General features: G+C 47.6%; 1 long non-coding RNA gene across 2 annotated transcripts in view; it reads left to right on the top strand.

Moving 5' to 3' along the window:
- The window catches only part of LOC140912544 (uncharacterized), a 69,547-nt gene that overhangs the window by 29,455 nt on the left and 16,654 nt on the right, over positions 1 to 23,438 (top strand). The window contains exon 2 of one of the 2 annotated variants that reach the window (XR_012159311.1): positions 14,681 to 14,793. The exons of the other annotated variant lie outside the window; for it this stretch is intronic. This is a non-coding gene — a long non-coding RNA (uncharacterized LOC140912544). The remainder of the gene's footprint in view (positions 1 to 14,680; positions 14,794 to 23,438) is intronic. 2 annotated transcript variants of the gene reach the window in all.

Raw genomic sequence — 23,438 nt, 5'->3', positions numbered from 1 at the left:
ACAGAAAAAAGCCCTTTGTCACTGTCGCAAGTGTCTACACTACAGTGCAGTTCCAGCAGTGCCACTGTCGTGCTTGTAATGTAGACATCCCGTCAGCGCTGCAGTAAGCGGAGTTGCTTTGGGAAGTCTTTCCCAGTGAATTGGGAGAGAGCGTATCTGTTCTTTCTGGGCACAGGGTTGGGGGGAAACTGTGGGAAGGCACTGAAGGACTAGCAGCACTCAAGTGGAGCTAGCCTGCCTCCACACAGCAGAATAGTTGTGTTAGTAGACGACAAATTGTCCTAACTTAAGCTTTAGCCCATTCCCCCCGGTTCAGCCAGCCAACTCAAGTGAAAAGCACTACTGCACTTGAGTTAAGGGTTCTTCTGTGTGGACAGGACTCAAGTTTGGGTTTGATATTCCTAAGGTAAAAAACATTCAGAAAAAATATTCTCCACCAGGGAGCAGGAGGGGAAGCTTTTTTGAGGCCACTGAAAAATAGCATAAAAGGCACTTGAAAAACCCTTAGCAGTTCACCTTAAAAAACAAAGCCACACTGTATACATGGAGTCCAGCATTTCCCACCACGCCCACTTTCACGGTGCTGGGGCCACAGCCAGACTTAGGAGTCAGAGGAAAGCCAGCTAAATTATTCTTTGGTCCCTTATATAACAAAGCTAGGACACCTCTTGCCCAGTGTGAGGCTGTGAATAATCTGCGAGCATTCGTGTATCAGGGTGATTTTTTCCTCTCAGCCTCTAGCAATCCATTTAAATTTTTGAAGGACAAAAGTTTGAGCCAACTCCCACTGAAATCAATGGGAAGATTCTATTTCAGAGATTTGAACCGATCCTTAAATGTGCAGTGGAAAGAGCTAGAAAAATCCATCTTTTCCACTGAAAAGGACCAAGGTTAGCCTCAGTGGGACCAAGAACATCAGGAATCTGGGCCTGAAATCTTTGCAGGACCCAAAGGTTTGTTCTGTGCTGGGCTGAGGAAGATGGTTGTTTCCAATGCTACATGTTCAAAGCAACTGAAAGCCTTAGGGAAACTACTGTATATAACCAGCCATGCACCTAACCTACAGCCAGGCTCATTCCCGGAGCACCAGCTTACCAGAAGGTAGTGCACTCTTTTCCTTGCATGCTACATCAGTAAAACAGAAATATTAACTCCTCTCCTTTGCCATGCACAGCACATTATAAATGCAGTGGTATCAGAACTCCAGAGTTTGGCAGCCTAGAGCTCCGTTTGGGCCCCACCCCAGGCCTCACAGGGTAAGGTGGGGTCACGCACCAACTCCCTACACCTGGTAGAAAGGCTGTATGCAGAAAGCCCTTAGAAATTATCCCACAAGGGCTCTCCAAATCCACAAGACCCATCCACAGTAATACTGAGCTCTGATCTAGCACTTCTCATTTTCCAAGGGTTTTCAGACATGAACTGAACAAGGTGCAGGGCATCCCGCAAGACATCTGCTTTCAATTGTTGTGCATTATGCTTTTCCCTCTTTAAAAAATCAAGTGACTCCAGGACTGTCATTTCTGGAGAGGAGGCAGTGTGGCCCAGTGGCTAGGACATGGGGCTAACTCAGGAGACCTAGATTCTGTCCCTGTCTCTGCCACTGACTCGCTGTGTCCTTGGGCAAGTCACTTCCCCTCTGTGTGCTTCAGTTCCCCCTCCCATCCTGTATCTTGTCTATGTGGTGTGTAAACTCTCTGAGGCAGGGACTGTCCATTACTATGGGTCTGTACAGCGGGGTCTAGATGTCAGGTGAGACTTCAAGGAACTACTCAGTTACAAGTAACCAATATTTTAGTCACATGACAGCATGAAAATGAAGCACATCATCTTTGGCCTGGTTATATTCCTGTGCTGGTTATTTCAGAGAGCAGCGTGAATCCTCAGTACAAGGGCTTTCCCATGCAGGAAGCCAGGCCGCTGTTTCCTATGTGCTCCTTTCAATCCAATAGCAAACACTGTGAAGGCAGGAGCTTTGGCAGCAGGGATTTTGGTTTGATGAGCTCCAAAACAGGTAACTCCCTGTAGGTTCTAAGCACTAGTGTTTGCATTATTGGAAATATATTATCTCCGAGGAAACTGGCTAGTTCCCAGGTGGATAAGACCACTTCGGGACTGGGGAGGCTTTGTGGGAGGCCAAGTATGGGAGGCCAAGGAAGGTTTCAACAGTGTCCTAATGGACTAGGTCAAAACTCTTGCTTTGATTGAATTTCCCTGTAACCATGCCTCAGTTGGTGACAACTGAGGATGCCAAATTCAGGACGAACTGCTGAGAAATAGGGCAGATACACCCCAAGACTGGTGGCTAATCCCCGCATAGGACATACCAAACCAGCAACAAAAGTAAACTTCTGTTTCACCACACTGGCTAACAAGAAGTCATAAAAGCAATTCCCTTAGGTATCCCAGTCCTTGTATTACCACCGAAAACACTGGATTTAAAGGTGAATGGTTCTTTAAAACCATTCAAGTAAATAAAAGGTTCTGCTGATCCCAAAGGACCAGCTACACACCCAGGTCAATATATAACTTAAATCTTCCCCAAAAAAATCACACTGATGCCAATCCTTTAGTATCTAAAATCTAAACGTTTATTCATAGAAAGAAAGAAAGGTGAGAGTTAAAATTGGTTAAAGGAATCATATACATACAGTAATTACAAAATTCTTGGTTCAGTCTTGTAGCACTAATGGAATAAACTGCTGGCTTAAGTCAAGTCTCTGGTTGCTTCCAAATCATTGGAAGGACCTCAGTCCCTTGGTTAGAATGCTCCCATTAGTATAAGTTCATAGTCCAGAGGCTGGAGCAGGAGACGGGCAAAATGGAGGAGATTCCAGGGCCCTTTTTAGCATCTGCCATGTGGACGGAATCCCATTGTCCCTACTGTGGAAAGTTACAGCAATAAGATGGAGTTTGGAGTCACATGGGCAAGTCACATGTCCATGCATTTTTCCTAGGCACAGCAGGAAGTTCCATTAAGTGTAGATGGGCATCTCCCATGGTCCATTGTCAGCTAAATGTTCTTTCGACGGGCCACTCAATTTGAATAGTCCCTCCAAGATGTGCTGGCTAGCTGCCTTGTGGGCATAACCCCCAGGAGCAAACATTTGAAATCCAGATATAGAGCCAATATTCATAACTTCAATGATACATGCATACAGATAGCATAATCATAACCAGCAAATCATAACCTTCAAATCAACATCTTACATGCCATGTTTTGTACAAGATTTGTTGCAAATGTATAACAGTGGTTGCAACAATGATCTATACAGTCATATTTTAATCAGATGTCACCTTTCCACCCCCAGAAACACTCACGGATCCTGAGCATCATATACCACCTGCCTCTGCATTACAGTGGTCTGACGTGTCACAGTAGAAACCAGCGGGGGCAGTGAATCTGCCAGGAACACAGGGTCGAAGGGGCTGGGAAGGAAGTGGGTTGAATGCAGAACAGCAGCAGAACTGAAGTGGGCAGCAGCGGCAGGAAACAGAAGTAAACTGGCCTTGGGGAGGTTGGATGGGAGAGAAGCTGAGTTTTGGATTGTGGGGCAGCAGGAGAGGAGTCTCAGCTCAGCTCTCACAGAGTTAACAGAGACATGAATGGCTAGAGAGCTACTGAGGAGTGACAAATGAGGGGGCGGATGTAGTTTGCTGGGTTTGCTCCAAGCTCATTCACTCACCAGTTCACGTACAGGCATTAAACTTATAACTGCTCCCTCTGGTGGGGAACGTTGGTAAAACCACAACCACAGTGGGGTTTGGTTTGGTTTGGTTTGGTTTGGGGGTTTTGGTTTGGCTTAAGCAAGCCAGGCTGCTGGTGAAAGTTGCTGCACTGACACAGCACTGTAGCGTGACAGCCTCTCCCGCTTCACTGCCAGGTCAGGCAGCAGCGGTGCAAGGCATCTGTACACTGTCCCACCTGCCTGTCTCAGCCCTGTACCCCGAGCGTAGGTTCAGGAGCCTAGCCAGGGCTCAGGCATTAGTGTCACTTATGACAGTGGCTTCTGGGGTGTGGACTGTTGTCCAGCAGGAATGGGGGACAGGCCCTTACCTCATCTGACACACGTCACTGAACGTCCAGATTTTTGGTCACAGCCATCTGCCTGGATTCAAATCAGTCATCTAGAGGTATGAAATAGGATCTTAAACACTCTCAAGGCGGAGAAGATTAACATTTCACCTACAATTTTCCCCTCATGGTTGCTAACTCTATTAAAAAAAAATCTATGACAAATTTATTTAAAAAGACATCTATTAAATGAAACGAGTATCAGCCGCCCAGGTCCGCTGAGAAATGCAACAAACAGCAAGGGAGCACAAACGATGGAAGGGGGACAATTCACTGTGAGTGTTTTTAGTGATTATTTGTATTACAGCAGCACTCAGAAATAGCACCCATTTGATATCAAGGCCCCGTTGTGCTCGGTCCTGTACACATGCAGTGAGACTGTCCCTGGAAATAGACAAGCTAGACACAGGGTAAGAGAAAGAAATCGTCTGCATTTTACAAAGGGGGGAATTGAGAGACACAGAATTGTGCAAAGCCACGCAGAAAGCTGTGACAGAGCCAGGAACTGACCTTGAATATTAAGAAGTGCCAGGCCAGTTCTTTAACCATGAGACAGTCATTCCTCTTTGATTGCGCAAGTGTCACAAGGGCCTAACTAATCTTGCAGAACCTTTAATACTGGTGGCAATGTGCATGGTGGAAAAGAACCCAGGGTGGCAGTTAGAATACACACTTTGTAAATTGAGCAAATGGAAATCACGGAGACTCAATAGACATGGAAACCCATGTTGCCTATTTTACAGTCCCTTTTCAAAGCTGCAACTCCTTCCTTGACTTGCCCTCTTGCATCTCAGAGTGGCAGTGAACTAACTCACCAATGGCTGGCAGAACCCTGCTGCAATAGCTAGGCAGTGTGAAATGCACTCAGTGAAGTGAGTTCCACCGCCATCCATTAACTGAGCGCATTTCTGCACTTTGAATTTCTTCTCCCCTGCAAGCCCTCACATCTCCTCTCTAGATTTTATAAAGCAGTGCGAGAGTGCAGTCACATATGCTCATCTAGAGACACAATAGATTTCCAGAGCCAAGATCAGCTGAGGGGCATTTCATGGACTTCTACTCTGTAGAAAAATGGAAAAAGTTAAAGTTTTAACTTGCTCTGCAAAGCTAGTTTATATAGTGACTAACCACTAAGGAGAATTATAATCAATAAGGGGGTTCTGAAGAGGATGGATCTAGACTGTTCTCAGTGGTACCAGATGACAGAACAAAGAGTAATGGTCTCAAGTTACAGTGGGGGAGGTTTAGGTTGGATATTAGGAAAAACTTTTTCACTAGGAGGGTGGTGAAGCACTGGAATGGGTTACATAGGGAGGTGGTGGAATCTCCTTCCTTAGAGGTTTTCAAGGTCAGGCTTGACAAAGCCCTGGCTGGGATGATTTAGTTGGGGATTGGTCCTGCTTTGAGTAGGGGGTTGGACTAGATGACCTCCTGAGGTCCCTTCCAACCCTGATATTCTAGGATTCTAAAGAAGAGATTCCAAAGATGATTAACAATGGGAGAAGATCACTTCTGTCCAGTGGCTAAGAAGAGAAAGGGGTTTTCTTCTAGCTAGCTTATTATAAATGTAACCCTTCTGCCCGTCAGAGTTGCCAGCAACAAGGGCCGGGTTCAATATCTAGGGGATCCATTCCAATAACACAATGCAAACCGGCTTGAGCCCCCACCCAGTGACCTTGGACAAATATATACCACCCCCGCTGGGCGCCTCCAAGAGGCAATACTTCCCCTCTCGCAAGCACATAGTCTGAGTGTAGCAAAAGCCTTTTAATAACAGAGAGAAACAATGTGGCATTATGTTTGGGAAACACCACCAACAGGATTCATAACACAACCCATGAGCAAAAAAAAACCCCACCCCAAGCAAATTGGGGCATGCCCTTTTCCCTTTGGTTCTTGAGTCCAGCAACCTCAAATCACCCAAAGTCCCAAAAGTCCAATACCCCAAAAGTCTCTGTCCCTGGTCAGGGCAGCCCCAGAGTTCGAAAGTTTATCTGCGGAGCTTTACCTCCCAACCTGGGTGGAAATGGGATGGGGGTAAGAGGCACCTTACATGATCTGAAGCTGACCGCCCCATAGCTCCATAGCAGTGCTCCGCCAGCCACCCCACGAACTCCTTCGCTCAGCTGCGCTCCGCTCCGCCAGCCGCCCCACGAACTACTTCGCTCAGCTGCGCTCCGCTCCGCCCAGCTGCGCTCCGCTCCGCCAGCCGCCCCACGAACTCCTTCGCTCAGCTCCACGGCCCACAAGCAGCTCCTGCCATCCACAAACTGCTCCACCAGCCGGTCCACAAGGCACTCCAGCCGGCCCGCCAACCGCTCCACAATATAGCTTCAGGCTCCCCCACTACTTAACACAACACTCAGTGATTTCAGTTCTTAGGTGAATTCAGCTTGTAGTAGGGGGAGCCCCAGTGCTAGTGCACTGTCAGCCCAAAATGAGCTCAGCAGCCTATAACTAGACTTCTAATGAAATCAAAATTAGCTCTGATATTCCACAGTGGAGAGAGGAGGAAGTGCAATTAGCATGTAAGGCCCTCACCAAGGGGCCCATACCACCAAGTATTAATACTTGTCCCCAGCCTCTCTCCATTCACACAGTTTTGGAACCCATGACCCTTGCCTAGCGAGTGCTACTTAGTTGATGGTGAATCCCTCCATCATAACAAAAGGCCACGTACAGTTCCAAGCACAGTTCCCATAATCAGGGTAATAACAATTTATTCTTCCTGCCCCAATAACAGAGACACTGGGGATCCCACAGCAGCCAAAGTGACAATTTGGGCAGCTATGGTCTCATTCTAGGCGTGATGGGTGTGCCTATGCAAATGAGATCGGCCCCTGAAGTTCTTTTCCACAACTTGCCACACCTCACCACCAGATGTCAGGGTGGAGCTCATCCTGACACTGCTTACATCCTCCCCCCAGCCGAGACTTTGTCGTCCCGACAAATCACACTCCCTTTATACCAACTCATTGGTTTCCTCCAAAGGGCCTCAGGAAGCCCACTTTAGCTTCCACAAGCCTGTGTGCTAAATGTATTGGCTCCTCACTAGTCACCCCAGGTGCATCATAAGTTAACCGTTTCACTGGTCTTATCACCCTGTCTCGTCTATTGAGAATCTCTGTTGCCGAGGTAGGGGGAACATCCTCTTAAGTGACGGATGGAGAGGCTTCCCTGGAGGGTCCCTCGGCTACTGGCGTAGGCCCCTGCACTCCTAGTTCTAACGCTGGAGGGTCCAAGGTGCCCAGGACATCCTCTACCTGTCTGTCCCCATTGTCCAATAACCTGTGTGTGTCATCACAGGGGGGTCTCATCAGCAGCACCGGGGTATCAGAAAGGGGCCTAAATAGTTCCGCCATTGGGTTTAGGGCGGAAGAGGGAAAACTCTCGTTTGGTTCAGCTGATCGAGACTGAAATCTTGTCTCTATCCCAGGATACACCAGGGTTGTGTCTTCCTCCTCAGACTCACTCTCAGATGTGCAGAATAGGGGTAAGTTAGCTGCAGGGGGCCCACTGTCTGTGTTGGATGGTGGCTTTGGTCTAGCACCTCTGTTCTGCCCGGCGGCCCTGCCGTGGCCCATCTCATAAGGGGTGCTTACCAATTCCCCCACAGGGAGCAAAAGGTTTCTATGCACCGTCTTTATTTGCCCTGGACCGTCTTCAGGTTTGATCTTGTAGACCAGCAGATCTCCCAGCTTTTCCATCACTAGGTAAGGTATTGCCTTCCATCTGTCAGCTATCTTGTGTTTGCCAGCAATACCCAAATTTCGCAGCAGGACTCTGTCCCCCAGCTGGAGCTCCTGCGAACGCACTCTAGCATCATATCGATGTTTGTTGCGGTCTGCGTTCTTCCGAGCCGCAGCGGTAGCTAAGTGATAAGCATCCCGCAGCTTTTCTCTTAGTCGGGATACATATTGCTGATGAGTTTCATAGCTATCTCCATCCTCTGATACACCAAAGCACAAGTCTATGGGTAATCTTGGTTCTCGCCCAAACATCAAGAGATATGGGGTGACTCCCGTAGCATCATTCTTTGTGGCATTGTAGGCATGCACCAGAAATGCGACATGCTGGCTCCAGGTTGCCTTCTGCTCTGGTCGCAAAGTTCCCAACATATCTAATAGGGTTCGATTGAACCTCTCTGGCTGAGGATCACCTTGGGGGTGATAAGGCGTTGTCCTAGACTTTTTAATTCCTGCTATCTTCAGCACCTCCTTCAGAAGGTGACTCTCAAAATCCCGCCCCTGATCAGAGTGTATCCGAGCAGGGAATCCATAGACTGAGAAATATTTGTCCCACAATACTCGAGCAACGGTGGTGGCCCTCTGATCACGTGTGGGATATGCTTGTGCATACCGTGTAAAATGGTCAGTCACTACTAGAATGTTTCCAACATTCCTCTTGTCTACCTCTACAGACAAGAAATCAATGCATACCAACTCCAAAGGTTTGTTGCTGGTGATGTTCTTGAGATATGCAGCCCTCGTGGGCAGAGTTTTCCTTTGAACACATCGAGCGCAAGTCTCACATTTCCTGCGAACATCTTCAGCCATTCAGGGCCAATAGAACCTACTACGAATAAGTTCCAGGGTCCTCTCCATCCCTAAATGCCCAAAGTCATCATGCAGGGCCCTCATGGCAAGGGCTCTGTACTTTTTTTGGCAGTACTAGTTGTGCTCGTTGTTTTTGTAAAGGGTCAGTGGTCATTCGGTGTAGCACTCCCTGAATCAGTTTTAGTTTGGTCCATTCTCTCAATAGTAGTTTACCCTCCGGGGTAGGTGGGACAACTGCAGCTGGGCTTCGCCCCTCCCTTTTGGCAAGTAGTGTATCACGAATGTCAATATCTTGCCGCTGGGCTTCTGGTCAGTCAGCCGCATTGAGCATGGGCAAAGGAGATTGGTCTAATGCAATATAGTTCACTGAAGCAGAAGGCATGCATTCAGGGGGCAGGCCCAAAGCTTCTGCAACACATCCCTGAAGGCCCTCACGGGCCTCTGGCTCTCGGCGACTCACACTGCAAATAGCTCTCACTCCATCTGTGGGTATCACAGCAACTTCTGGAGCCTGCGGATGCCTGGACAATGCATCTGCATCTACATTGCTTCTCCCTGATCGGTACTGAATGCTGAACTCATAGCTAGCCAAGGCAGCCACCCATCTCTGCCCTGTAGCATCCAGCTTAGCACTTGTTAACACATAAGTCAGTGGATTGTTGTCTGTCCACACCTGGAACTGAGCACCATACAAGTAGTCTCGAAATTTCTCAGTGATGGCCCATTTCAAGGCCAAAAATTCCAGCTTGTGAGTGGGATAGCGAGTTTCACTATCAGACAATCCTCGGCTGGCAAAGGCTACAGGTTTACATTTGCCTTCCACTTCCTGGTACAGGACTGCTCCCAGACCCTCCAAACTGGCATCAGTATGCAGGATAAATGGTTTGCTTGGGTCAGCAAAAACTAGGACTGGAGCATGAGTTAGGCAAGTAATGATTTCTCGAAAAGCCCTTTCACATCTCTCATCCCACCGTGGCCCAAATGGTGCAAAGGGGCCATTGTGTCCCTGCACAGGAGGCTTTGGGGACCTCCCCTTATTCTTGGACTTAGATTTATTCTTGCTGGACTGATGTCCCCTGGTAAGATCATTCAGAGGCTTTACAATCGTAGCATAGTTTTTCACAAATCTGCGGTAGTAGCCACTAAATCCAAGAAAGGTCTTGAGTTCTCTGTAGTTACTTGGACGTGGCCATGTAGTGAGTGCTTCTATTTTATCAGGATCAGTACTCACACCTTCTTGGGACACAATGTGACCCACATACTTCACTGAGGTTCTGCAGAACTGGCATTTGTCAATTGAAAGCTTCAGACCATAATCCTCCAACCTATCAAGCACTTTAAGAAGTCTTTCTTCATGCTCCTCTAAGGTTCTTCCAAACACAATCAGGTCATCCAAATAAACTAACACTTGCAGTAAATTCATGTCTCCCACAACTTTCTCCATGAAACGTTGAAAGGTGGCAGGTGCTCCAGAAATCCCTTGGGGCATGCGTTCGAACTGATAAAACCCTAATGGGCAGATGAAGGCTGTCTTCTCCTTATCTTCTTCTCCCAGAGGGATCTGGTAGTATCCACTTCGAAGATCCAACACAGAGAACCACTGGCTTCCCAGCAAACAGTCTAAGGCATCTTGCACTCGAGGCATAGTGTACTGGTCGACCACAGTACGGCTGTTTAGGGTGCGGTAGTCAATACACATCCGGATTTTCCCATTCTTTTTGCGGACTACCACAATGGGTGAGGCGTATGGGCTGCGGGACTCTGTAATGATGCCATTCGCAGCCAGCTCCTGAAGATGATGTCGCACATCTTCCATCTCAGAGAGAGCAATCTTCCTAGATCTCTCCCTGAAAGGACGAGAGTCATGTAGTCTGATATTGTGCTCTACTCCTTTTGCACATCCCATTCATGCAGTGAGAACACCTTGGATCTTTCACAAAGTTTCTTCCTCAGGCGATCTTTCCAGTCCTCGGACACTGGTGAATCTCCAAAGTCAAACTTTGCTGGGTCTATTGTCGGAACTTGAGTTTCACACTGGGGTTTTACAATCGACTCAGGCTCAAAGAGGTCTGCTATCTTTTGTCCTTGCTTCACAACAACATCACGACTCGTTTCATTAGCAATCAGTATAGTCACCCTTTCCTGGGCTTCAGCAGGTAGGGTTATGACTCCACTGGGGACCAGCACTCCTTCAGGGAGCTCTCCTCCCATCGGCTGCTCTATCATTGCTAACGTCCCTTTACTGCCTTTCAGACAGGTACTCATGACAAGCACTTCTTGCTCCGTCCTTGCAGGCACTACTAAGGGGGTTGTGCCCGCGTACTTCAGTGCCCCAAGCGGTAGCTCAGATGTGTCCCTTTTAGCGCTCTCAATTTTCCTATAGGCTTCAGCACAAAGCGTATGGATCATCAGGGTATTCAGGTATTGGTCCCCAGCCCGCCTTCTGCAGTAATCCGCGAGTACCTTGAAGAGACTGGAGTTGGTCCCTATCAGCACAGACACATCAGAAGTCCCTTTAGGGTCAGGGCATATTAAGGCAGCTGTGTCTACCTCTTCTCTTACCCCAGCAACCTCCTCTGGGAATTCCAGGTGCACTATGACATACCCTTGGTAGGGGTATTCATCCATGCTGAGGCCACACAGGCCAAGGCCAGTCAGTGGCTGTATAGGCAGGTGCCTAAGCATCTGTTGGTAGAATGACTGAAATATAATAGTCACTTGAGATCCAGTGTCAAGCACTGCTTTACACTCCACCCCTTCGATCCTCACCGTGACCTCTGCTCGAGGCCCTATCAGTCCTGCAGGGATCCCAGCTGGACAGTCTTTTCTGGGGGAATCTTCAAATCCTGCAGACCTGGGGGGTCCCCGTCCCCAGACCCTCTGGCAGCTACCGGATCTCTCCCAACTGATCCTCAGCTTTCCATACACTAAGGAGGGGTTTTCTTCATTACGGCACTTGGCAGCACTGTGTCCATCCTGACCACATCGGTAGCAGAAGAATTGACCTTTCCCCCTTCGCCTGGGGGGGATGGTGGCTCTAAGTGCGGGCTTCTCAATCACCACAGTTTGAGGCTTCTTATTCCTGGAAGTCTTAACTCGGTCAACGGTACTTTTCAGCTCAGCTATCCGTTCCGTCAGGACCTGCATTTGTTGGGCAAGTTCCTCTCTGGTGCTCACCATCAGTACACTGGCCGTTCGCAGTGGTGTTGTGCTGGCTGGCTCCGATGTTTGGGCTTCCCAAAACTCACTGGCAGCCTGCCTTTCTTCCTCCTCTCTGACCTCTTTTATCAGCTGGGAGTAACTTGGGGGATGTTCCCATCGTTCTCTTAGCTGGAGATGAAGTAGAATCGGGTTCTGATACTGAGTTCCTCTTACAATTTGAGCCAGTCTGGTCTGATCCATCTGCTCAGCAGTCACTGCTCCCCTCATGACAGCTCTCTGAAGCAGTCTCTCCAGTCTCTGTATGTAGGCTGAAGCCTTCTCGCCCTTTTGTTGTCGGGAATTAAGGAACTTACAGTAGCTGTCTTCAGGGCCCTCTACGCTCCCAAAGTTGTGTTCAAGGGCCTCTAGGCAGTCCTTCACACTGACCCCAGGGTCAATGAGCTTCAGGGTGCGAATCACATCTAATGCTGGGCCGCCAAGGCTCTCTATAAGGCATCTTCGCTTTTCTGCATCTGGTACGGCCCACTCTTGCAGCATTTCAGTGGTATGCTCTAACCAGGGTTCAAACTCCTCCTCCCCAGCAAATAATCTTAACTTACGACAAGAGTCTGACTCAGCATGGGGCAGCACAACCTTTTCCAGTGTTTGCCCCAGAGCTTTTGTCCAATCATCAGCCGAGGCTGCAGCCTCTGAGCTAGAAGCTGCTGAGCCAGGGCCCAACAAACCTGACATATTAGCCATTATACAAACAGTAATTTCCTCAAAATATAAGCACAAACAAAAAAAATATAAATTGTTTCCCAATGTAGTGGATCACTCAACAGGTGCTTGCGAGGGGTACTGACCCAGGCGATCCCGGACGAGCCCCCAAAAATGTAACCCTTCTGCCCGTCAGAGTTGGCAGCAACAAGGGCCGAGTTCAATATCTAGGGGATCCATTCCAATAACACAATGCAAACCGGCTCGAGCCCCCACCCAGTGATGTGGGACAAATATATACCACCCCCGCTGGGCGCCTCCAAGAGGCAATACTTCCCCTCTCGCAAGCACATAGTCTGAGTGTAGCAAAAGTCTTTTAATAACAGAGAGAAACAATGTGGCATTATGTTTGGGAAACACCACCAACAGGATTCATAACACAACTCATGAGCAAAAAAAAACCCCACCCCAAGCAAATTGGGGCATGCCCTTTTCCCTTTGGTTCTTGAGTCCAGCAACCTCAAATCACCCAAAGTCCCAAAAGTCCAATACCCCAAAAGTCTCTGTCCCTGGTCAGGGCAGCCCCAGAGTTCGAAAGTTTATCTGCGGAGCTTTACCTCCCAACCTGGGTGGAAATGGGACGGGGGTAAGAGGCACCTTACATGATCTGAAGCTGACCGCCCCATAGCTCCATAGCAGCGCTCCGCTCCGCCAGCCGCCCCACGAACTCCTTCGCTCAGCTGCGCTCTGCTCCGCCAGCCGCCCCACGAACTCCTTCGCTCAGCTCCACGGCCCACAAGCAGCTCCTGCCATCCACAAACTGCTCCACCAGCCGGTCCGCAAGGCACTCCAGCCGGCCCACCAACTGCTCCACAATATAGCTTCAGGCTCCCCCACTACTTAACACAACACTCGGTGATTTCAGCTCTTAGGTGAATTCAGCTTGTAGTAGGGGGAGCCCCAGTGCTGGTGCACTGTCAGCCCAAAATGAGCTCAGCAGCCTATAACTAGACTTCTAATGAAATCAAAATTAGCTCTGATATTCCACAGTGGAGAGAGGAGGAAGTGCAATTAGCATGTAAGGCCCTCACCAAGGGGCCCATACCACCAAGTATTAATACTTGTTCCAGCCTCTCTCCATTCACACAGTTTTGGAACCCATGACCCTTGCCTAGCGAGTGCTACTTAGTTGATGGTGAATCCCTCCATCATAACAAAAGGCCACGTACAGTTCCAAGCACAGTTCCCATAATCAGAGTAATAACAATTTATTCTTCCTGCCCCAATAACAGAGACACTGGGGATCCCACAGCAGCCAAAGTGACCATTTGGGCAGCTATGGTCTCATTCTAGGCGTGATGGGTGTGCCTATGCAAATGAGATCGGCCCCTGAAGTTCTTTTCCACAACTTGCCACACCTCACCACCAGATGTCAGGGTGGAGCTCATCCTGACACTGCTTACATAAATATTCAAGTAGAGTTGACTGGCCCCAGCCATGACCTAGGCCTCATTATAAGAACATATTGCACATGGCACAAGGAGAGGGCACCCTTCCCAGTGCTTACAGTCTAAACAGACAAGAGACAAATCGTGAGAGACAGGAAGCGTTGTCCCCATTTTACAGATGAAACACAGAAATTAAGGGCAGATTTTCAAGCGGTCAACATCAAGCAGATCCCATGTTGACACTTAGAGCCAAATATTCAAAACAGCTCAGGACTGAAACAGTGCTGTTCTCTTGGGCCACTTATTTGGGTGCCTAAATGACAGCTGAACTCTTGAAAATCCAGCCCCAAATGACTTGTCCAAGGTCACACGGGGAGTTTCTGTGGCAGAACAAGGAATTAAATGCAAATCTCCTGTGTTCCCTGCCCCAGTGTCGTAACCACTAGACCATCCTTCTGCTCTAGCTTAGGACTTGATTCTGCACAGAACAGGGGAGGAGTTTTGCCCTATGATTTCAAGGTGAAAAGCGACGAGCAGGACAGAGTCCAGTGTTAAGAGGCTGCTACACAGTCACCACATCCCTGCTGCATGCTACCTCTATAAAAACATTTGGCTTTTTGAACATCTAGTAATCTTTTAAAAAGCACTGGGTTGGGGTTTTGCCATCGAGTAAAAAGAATGAAGGGAGACACGTACCATAGGAGTGGGGATCTTCGACTGATTTATAATTTCTCCCTAAGGAGTCTCAAGGGGAAAGCCACTCCAGCTATGTCCATTCCAACAGCAGCCCAGGCTTGGAAAGTTCTTCATGCCAGTCCAGGATGTGCGGTGGAAATGATAGTCTACTTAGACGGTAAGCTCTTTAAGGGCAGGGACCATCTTTTTGTCCTGTGTTTGTACAGTGCCTAGCACAATGGGCGCTGGTCCATACCTAGGGCTCTTAGGTACTCTGGCAATACAAATAATAAAATACTACTACTGATTACTTTATTGTGACCAGAGGAGAAGACATTATGACTAGGATTTGATTGACCTGTATCCTATTCCTAACTCTGTCACTTGCCTGACACTTGATCTCTTTTGTAAGGTGTTTTGAAAGCTCTGGATGAAAAGTGATAAGAGAGCTAGGGATTATTATTGAGTACCTTTTAACTGTTAACCATAGCTCCAAAGGGTGCAGAGATGCCAGCTTGGCTGCTGTAATTCCTACCCTCAAAGGAGCAGTCCTGACTAATATGTTTCTTACCCAGAAGTATGTGTTTCTAGAATGAATACATCCCACGTACCTTTGTTACACTTTTTTTGGAAGAGCAGAGCATTACTCTTCTGTCAATAACTGCTAGAACAAATATTTGCTAGAACAAATATTATTCTAAAGATAGTCTCTGGTCTGATCTTGTGATTCAATGAAGGCCTGCACATAGTCTGTGCTGGAGAAGCAGTGTACAGGTATGGACTTGCTCAGATCCTTTAGTCTAAACATGCTGTTCTTTAACTGATTAGCAAGGCTTGAAAGTGAGGGCCTGTTCTATTTGTAGGCTTTGTTCCATTCAGAGAAGTTCTCTGCCTCTTCCCGTTTCCTCCATTCCCTGCACCTCTCCTCCTCTGTCTATTGGATCCTGTTTGACACTAAAGAAGCTTCTATGACAAGAATCTTTGTAATAAAAGCCAAGGAACCCTGGGTGCAGTTGGTGGAAATGATTTGACTAATAGAAACAGCAGAATTCAGTGGCAGGTGTGGACAGAACTGGAACATGCAGATGGGAAAAATATCCCTTCAAAGTGGTAGGTGGTGTAGAATTTGAGTCAACAAGTGCTCCTGTGTCAAGAGTCAGAATATTCCCCTCTTTCCTCTGGAAGTCATTCTGCTCGTTGGAATCATTCCCTCTAGCTTCCTGCCAGTCTGATTGATACATGGGGAGAAAACGTTCACACACTCTATGGTCAGTACGGAGCAAAAAGCAATAAATGGACAAACTGCTTGTAAAAAACAGACCCCAGCTTTTCAAGGGTCACTGAGGAAGCATCAGCAGGGCTGAGAAATAAGTGGTCTCTCTCTTGGAAGGGGAACGCCACCTAATGTACCTGAAAGGTAAAGTCCAGCAAACTTAGATGGCTACATTAACTTCTCCTTGTCCATTTGCTGTTAGTCCCAGCTGCACATTTCAGATTTGGATCCAAACTTCAGGCCTGGACAGATCTGGGTTTTTGGTTCAGACCACCTCATTTATTTAGAAAGGAGAGAGAGTTTCTCCTTCTGAGCTGGCTCAATTTAATATCAAATACGGCCTCTGTCTCAGGACTGGGTCCTGCTCTTTGGGAAACAGATGGGCTTCATCTAAGAGGGAGTGCTAGAAAGTAAGGAAATGAGTGAGGAGAACTAGGGATTTGGCATTTGTCCTGAGTCCAGCCACCAGTGCAAACCCTTATTGCACACAAGTAAAGGCAGTGAAGAAACTAACCGCTACTTGGAACTAAGATTAGCTGCACTAGTGCAAATCACAGTTTAATGGTTTACCCGGACTAAATTAAGGGTCTGCACTGATGCATCCACTCCAGTGGCAGGAATTGAGGCATGTCCCCAGTGTAGATCTAAGGCCCAGGAGTTACTGTTTGTAAGGAGATGTCCTGCTGAGTCCTATTTTACCAAATGTTGCTACCCACTTTTCTACACCATCCTCTTCCACAGCAGAGCCCCATCTGCAGTAGGTGGAAAAAGGCTCATCAATGATGTCTATCTACTTAAAGCCGGGAGAAAGTGGAAGATGAATGATATAAACCTGCAGGCACCAGAGAATGAGCTGAAAACAAGGATGGGAGAGGACCACATAGCCAGGAGAAGAGTAAGACCTGCAGTGGTTGCTCTCCCAAAAAGGAAAGATCCACACCCACTGGAGGCCAAATGCACCAGGGTTTCAAGGCAGGAATATCTTTAGCTCACTGGGTCAGCTAGTGTAGCATCTCCTGCCCATTCATTAATAATGCATGCATCTGGAAACAAGGGGTTCAAAACCCAGCCATGAGTCCAAACGACATAAGCACGGTCATGAAAGAAAAACCTCGAAGTCCTTCCTATCCAGGATAAATAAATCACAGCTTCAGGAAACAGTCTGCCCATATATGCAGTGACGCTGAACTTATATCCAGGACTTAACTGGATCAGGGAAATTATCTGGTGGTCAGGCATATATACTCTTTCCCCCAAATTGGAGCCCCACAGGACTGGTGGATGAGAGGTACCTTTACAGTGAATAGTTTAAGTGTTGCAGACTGGACCATTGTTTGAGTAGGGGGTGGTGCTGACCCACCTCGCCAGCTCCAGGTGAGCCTCACCCCAGATATGTACGCTCACACCCACCCACCAGGTCTTAGCCTCACCCCTCAGCCCTTTCCCAACATGAAGTGTAGCATGGACAGTAACTCACCGTACAATGTTCCCTGAAAAGCCAGGAAGAGTGCTTTCTGGAGCAGAGCAGGCCCTGTGTTACTCAAACCCTGGACTTCTGGTGCTTGGGAGACCCAATGGGTGAGCTAGACAGTCTAGCTTTTCCCCCTGGATAGTGGCATCTGAGAGCTCCTCCTCTCCTCTGTCCAGGTTGGCTCTCCTCTCCTCCTGCTAGTTCCAATTTTTGTGACTTGATGGGTGTAATAAAATGTTAACCTGTATTATACTCGCAAAAAGAAAAGGAGTACTTGTGGCACCTTAGAGACTAACCAATTTATTTGAGCATAAGCTTTCGTGAGCTACAGCTCACTTCATCGGATGCATCCTTTTCTTTTTGCGAATACAGACTAACACGGCTGTTTCTCTGAAACCTGTATTATACCGTTCATCCACTAGATGGCACTAGGTGTAAAATAACTTATTTAAGCTACCCTCATCCATCCTTGGCAGTGCATGAAAGGATCTTTTGATGTACAAATCTGATGTGTATCTTGCTCAGAAGTAAGCTCTGTAGTCTGTCTGTATCTAATACAGGAGCATGACGGGGGGTTCTGGTTTCTTGTCCTGCCCGATGCTGAGAGTTTGGAGGACAGATAGCTGCAGGGAACACTGGGTAAAGCGGAGGCTTCAGATCAGCTGGGCTCCTCTTGCTGAGCCGTACTGTCACATTTGCAGGTTTGTTTTTTCCACCCAGCCCCATTCTACCTTGCACAGAGCGGTCAAAGGGCTGCAGCTGCTGCAAGATGACTCCTTTTCCTTCCTCCAAACATTGTACTGGTTGGCTTGTACACCTGCACATGTTGGGCTAGTAGAAAAATTTCCATCAAAAAATTTTTTTGGACAGAAAATTGGGTTTTCACGAAACAATATTTTTGATGGAAACTATTTGCTTTTCTTGAGCTTTTTCAAATTTTCCTCAGAAAAGTGTTGGGTTTTTTTGGCCAGTTGGTTTATTATTATTTAGTTTAGTTGCACTTAGAAGTTCCAATTAGGCATTAGCCCTTAATTGTGGTAGGTGCTGTACCCTCATGTAATTAGAAAAATTTAAAAAAAAACAGTTCCTGTCCCAAAAAGCCTACATCTTAGCAGATGATGAAAGACAAAAGAAAGACAGTTATCTGTTTCCTAACTGGTGTTCTTCGGGATGTTGCTCATGTCCATTCCATGCTAGGAGTGTGTGCTCGCCACATGTACCGGTGCTGGAAGTTTTTCCCTCAGTGGTATCCGTAGGGGACTGGCTCTGGCGCCCTCTAGTGTGGCGCCCGCATGGCGTGATATAAGGGGTGCCACTGGCTCCCTCCACCGTCAGTTCCTTCTTGCTGGAATGGACATGAGCAACAAATCTCGAAGAACAGCAGTTACAGAACAGGTTGATGTAAAACATCGAGGCCATGTTGTCCTTCAGCACTCAAACCACTCGGTTGGATAACTATGGGAGGAAAACCGTGCAGGCTAGGCAAACCGCCCTGAGTTCTGACATTTATATACATACCTTGCGTCCGCATCGTGCCAAGGTGTGCTCCCCAGCCAAGGTCTGAGGCATCTGATGTCAGCAAAGTTATAGATGCCCAGGCTGGGAGGAATAAAGAAAGGCGGTTAGAGAACCAGAGGAGGGCAGGATCCAGGACAGTGGCTGGAATGTCACCCTTGGGTGGACCCTCAAAATGCCTGCTTCAACCCCTGCTGGGAGCGGGAAGAGCCTGCCTGTGCCGAGGTAGAGGGCTGCTGGCTCTGATGACGTTTGTAGCCCTTGCCCTTCTTCTGGAAAGGCTCTTACTAAGGCAGCATGAATGGAGGGAGGAGACACAATAGATGCATAGCAGTGGCTGCAAACATTCCCTGTGGAAACTGAACGTGATGATGAACCCACACTGTCCTACTGGAGCGCACCACTCCCTCCACTTTCCAAAGTACTGGGGGGTGCATGTGTGTGTCAGACACAAAGACACAGAGAGAGAGAGAGAGAGAGAGTGTGTGTTGCGCATTGCCCCTTTAAGTGTGCTGATGGCACTCTAAGTACACTGTCTTTTAAAGTAGATCAGTAAGTTGAAACAACAGCTGCTGCCAGAAAACTCTCTCAGTCCTGAGCCCTGTCGTGTCTGTCCATCCCCCTGCTCTGTGGAGATGGGGTACAGGGAGCGGGGGGAGGGGGACACCCTGACATCAGCCCCCCTCTTCCCCTCCACCCCCTGCACAGCAAGCAGGAGGCTCCTGGGAGCAGCTCCAAGGCAGAGGGCAAGAGCAGCACATGGCAGTAGGGGGAGAGACACCTGAACTGCCCAGCAACGGATAGTCTGCTGGGTGGCTGCTGCACAGGGAACTTAGGGGAGCTGATAGGGGGCTGCTGGCCCACCCTGGTTCCAATCCCCCACCAGCTAGCTCCAACAGGCTGCTCTTCCTGCAAACGGTGGACAAAGCAGGCGGCTGCCAAACAACATTAGAAGGGAACATTTTGCAACTTTAAATGAGCATGTTCTCTAACAGATCAGCGACGAAGCAATGAAACAATGTTAACTGGGACGATGGTAAGTGAGGAGTTACTGTACATACCTACGAACCAGGAGCATACAAGTTCTTATCAGCCCTCCCTAACTTCTGCTAACACCAGCCTTCAGTGGCCAAGGCCCTGTAGCATGAATGCACATACAGAGCCTGGACCTCAAACTGGAGGTCAGCCCTGGAGGAGGGTAAGCGTGTTCTACACCCTGGACAAGTAACTTCAAAGACTGGTGCCTTTGGTTTCAAACCAGTAAGCTAGAGGCCCTAACTGATGTGAGCTCAGAGGCCCATGCCTGGAAATAAGCTCAGCAAGCCGGAGAGGTCAGTAACAATGTCACAAAATGTTTTCTCTCTCTCTCATCAGTACATGAAGGTACATGTCCTGAATCAGTCAGTCCTAGCATTTCATGCTAGGAGCCACTGAGCCAATGAGCTCACGAAGGCCATGGCTTTGTTTGACGTAAGCCCAGTAAACTAGAAGTGCTGGCCAGATGACATCACACATGCCTGCCTCTAGACACGAGTCCGATCAGCTCAAAGTGATGCATGCCAGAGAGCAATCCAGACAGCACTGAGGATTGAATTTGTGCCATTTGTCTGTCATGTGTCTCAGGCCTGGTCTACACGCCGGGGGGGGGGGGGAGAAATCGATCTAAATTACGCAACTTCAGCTACGTGAATAACGTAGCTGAAGTCGACGTACTTAGATCTACTTACCGCGGTGTCTTCACTGCAGTAAGTTGATGGTGGACACTCTCTTTTGACTCTGCCTGCGCCTCTAGCCCTGGTGGAGTACCGGAGTCGACAGGAGAGTGTTCGGCAGTCGATTTATCGCATCTAGACTAGATGCGATAAATCGACCCCTGCTGGATTGATCGCTGCCCTTCGATCCAGCGGGTAATGTAGACAAGCCCTCAGTTTGGGGCCTGGTTAGCTCCTCAGCTGCTTTTGGAGGCTCAGAGAGCACCAGTGGCCAGAACTGCTTTTTCTGGCAGTGTTTGGGCAAGGTGAGGCTCTTTCTTTGAGATGCAGCCCTCTCTACTATTGTCCATACCCTTGTCATTAGAGACTGGATTGCTGCAACATGCTTTACTTGAGGCTACCCCTTAGAACCAGTCAGTAACTTAGGCCTGGTCTACACTTGAACATTTTGCCAACATAGCTATATCCATGAAGAGTGCGGAAGAAAGAAACCACACCCCTAACTGACAGAACTATGCCAGCAAAAGCCCTACTGACAAACAGCTTATATCATTAAAAAGTGCTTTTACTGATACAGCTTATTTTGTTAGGCGAACCGGTATACCCCAGGCTGACAAAAGAACTTTTTTTTGCCAGTAAAAGTTAAGCTGCGTCTCCACAAGGAGGATTTGCTCATATAGCTATGTGAGCAAACTTTCTAGGGCACAACACTGGTGCTCGCTTGTGAAGCCGAAATATCTAGATGGGCATATACCATACCAGTGTGCTGTAACCCGCACTGGCTGTTGATTAAATTCAGGATAGAGTTTAAGGTGTGGGCATTGACCTATGAAGCAGTTAGTGGTCTGAGACCTAGCTAACCCAAGAACTTGCTTCTCCCCACCTATGATATTACTGCAGCTGTGGTGAGCAGAGGTGCTGAAGGGGGAACCCCTTGGTTTACAAGGCAAGGACAAGGCTGTTTGTGAGGGCCATTTACTCTGGAACTTACTCTTCCTGGTCCAAAAAGCCCAACTTTGTGATTCATTTATCAAGCACTGGGGAGGATGACTGAGCAATACTGAGAGGGGGGGAGCGGTTAGTTTTTAGAGTGGGTGAGTTAGTCTGTAGTTGATGGCCCAGATGGCTGCTTATTTGGTCATTTGTTGGGATGGGTTTGTTCTAAATGTTAAAGACCTTGCATATCCTCCACTTGTCTGTACTTAACTTCTGTGCCAAAGGCCCCTGCGATTCTGCGTAATGCCATTGTGGCAGGCCAGAAAATTGGCAGCAGCTTCATTTAATTTCTTTTTTAAAATAGAGGTTTTTATTGAATGCAAACAAATCACACAGTCAGCCCAGCAGCTCCTGTGTTACTGATTTTTATATTAAATTCTATCTGTTTCATGATGTCACCACATTGAACATAAGAACGGCCATATTAGGTCAGACCAATGGTCCATCTAGCTCAGTATCCTGTCTTCCAACAGTGGCCAGGTGCTTCAGAGGGAATGAACAGAATAGGGAATCATCAAGCGATCCATTCCCTCTCGCCCATTCCCAGCTTCTGGCAAACAGAGGCCAGGGACACTTCAGAGCATGGTTTTGCATCCCTGCCCATCCTGTCTAATAGCCATTGATGGACCTTCCTCATGAACTTATCTAGTTCTTTTTTGAACCCTGTTATAATCTTGGCCTTCAAAACATCCTCTGGCAAAGAGTTCCACACATTGACTGTGCGTTGAGAGAAGAAATACTTTGAACTTCACTATCTTGAATAGTTTTGTATCATCTGCAAATTTTGCCACCTCACTGTTTATCCCTTTTTCCAGATCATTTATGAATATGTTGAACAGGACTGGTCCCAGTACAGACTCCTAGGAGGCACCACTATTAACCTCTCTCCATTCTGAAAAATGACCATTTATTCCTACCCTTTGTTTCCTATTTTTTAACCAGTTACCAATCGATGAGAGGACCTTCCCTCTTACCCCATGACTGCTTACTTTGTTTAAGAGCCTTTGGTGAGGGACCTTGTCAAAGACTTTCTGAAAATCTAAGTGCACTATATCCACTGGATCACCCGCGTCCGCATGCTTGTTCACCCCATCAGAGAATTCTAGTAGATTAGTGAGGCATGATTTACCTTTACAAAAACCATGTGTACTCTTCCCCAACAAATGCTGTTCATCTATGTGTCTGATAGTTCTGTTCTTTACTATAGTTTCAACCAAGTTGCCTGGTATTGAAGTTAGGCTAACTGGCCTGTAATTGCCTCTGAAGCCTTTTTTTTTTTTAAATTGGCATCACATTAGCTATCCTCCACTCATCTGGTACAGAAACTGATTTAAATGATAGGTTACATGCCACAGTTTGTAGTTCTGCAATTTCACATTTGAGTTCCTTCAGAACTCTTGGGTGAAAGTACCATCTGGTCCTGGTGGCTTATTACTGTTTAATTTATCAATTTGCTCCCAAACCTCCTCTAATGACACTTCAATCTGGGACAGTTCCTCAGATTTGTCACCTAAAAAGAATATCTCAGGTTTGGGAATCTCCCTCACATCCTCAGCCGTGAAGACCGCTGCAAAGAATTCATTTAGTTTCTCCGCAATGGCTTTTTATTCCTGTTATGCTCCTTTAGCATCTCAATTGTCCAATGGCCCCACTGGTTGTTTAGCAGGCTTCCTGCTTCTGATGTACTTACACATTTTTTTTGCTGTTACTTTTTGAGTCTTTGGCTAGCTGTTCTTCAGATTCTCTTTTGGCCTTCCTAACTATACTTCTACACTTCACTTGCCAGAGTTTATGCTCCTTTCTAGTTTCCTCAATAGGATTTAACTTATACTTTTTAAAGAAGCCTCGTGTAATGC

The sequence above is a fragment of the Lepidochelys kempii genome, chromosome 6, assembly GCF_965140285.1.
Source record: "Lepidochelys kempii isolate rLepKem1 chromosome 6, rLepKem1.hap1, whole genome shotgun sequence".
NCBI classification, from domain to species: domain Eukaryota; kingdom Metazoa; phylum Chordata; order Testudines; family Cheloniidae; genus Lepidochelys; species Lepidochelys kempii.
The sequence above is the reverse complement of the archived record's forward strand: the minus strand, read 5'-3'. Positions and strand labels throughout refer to the sequence as shown.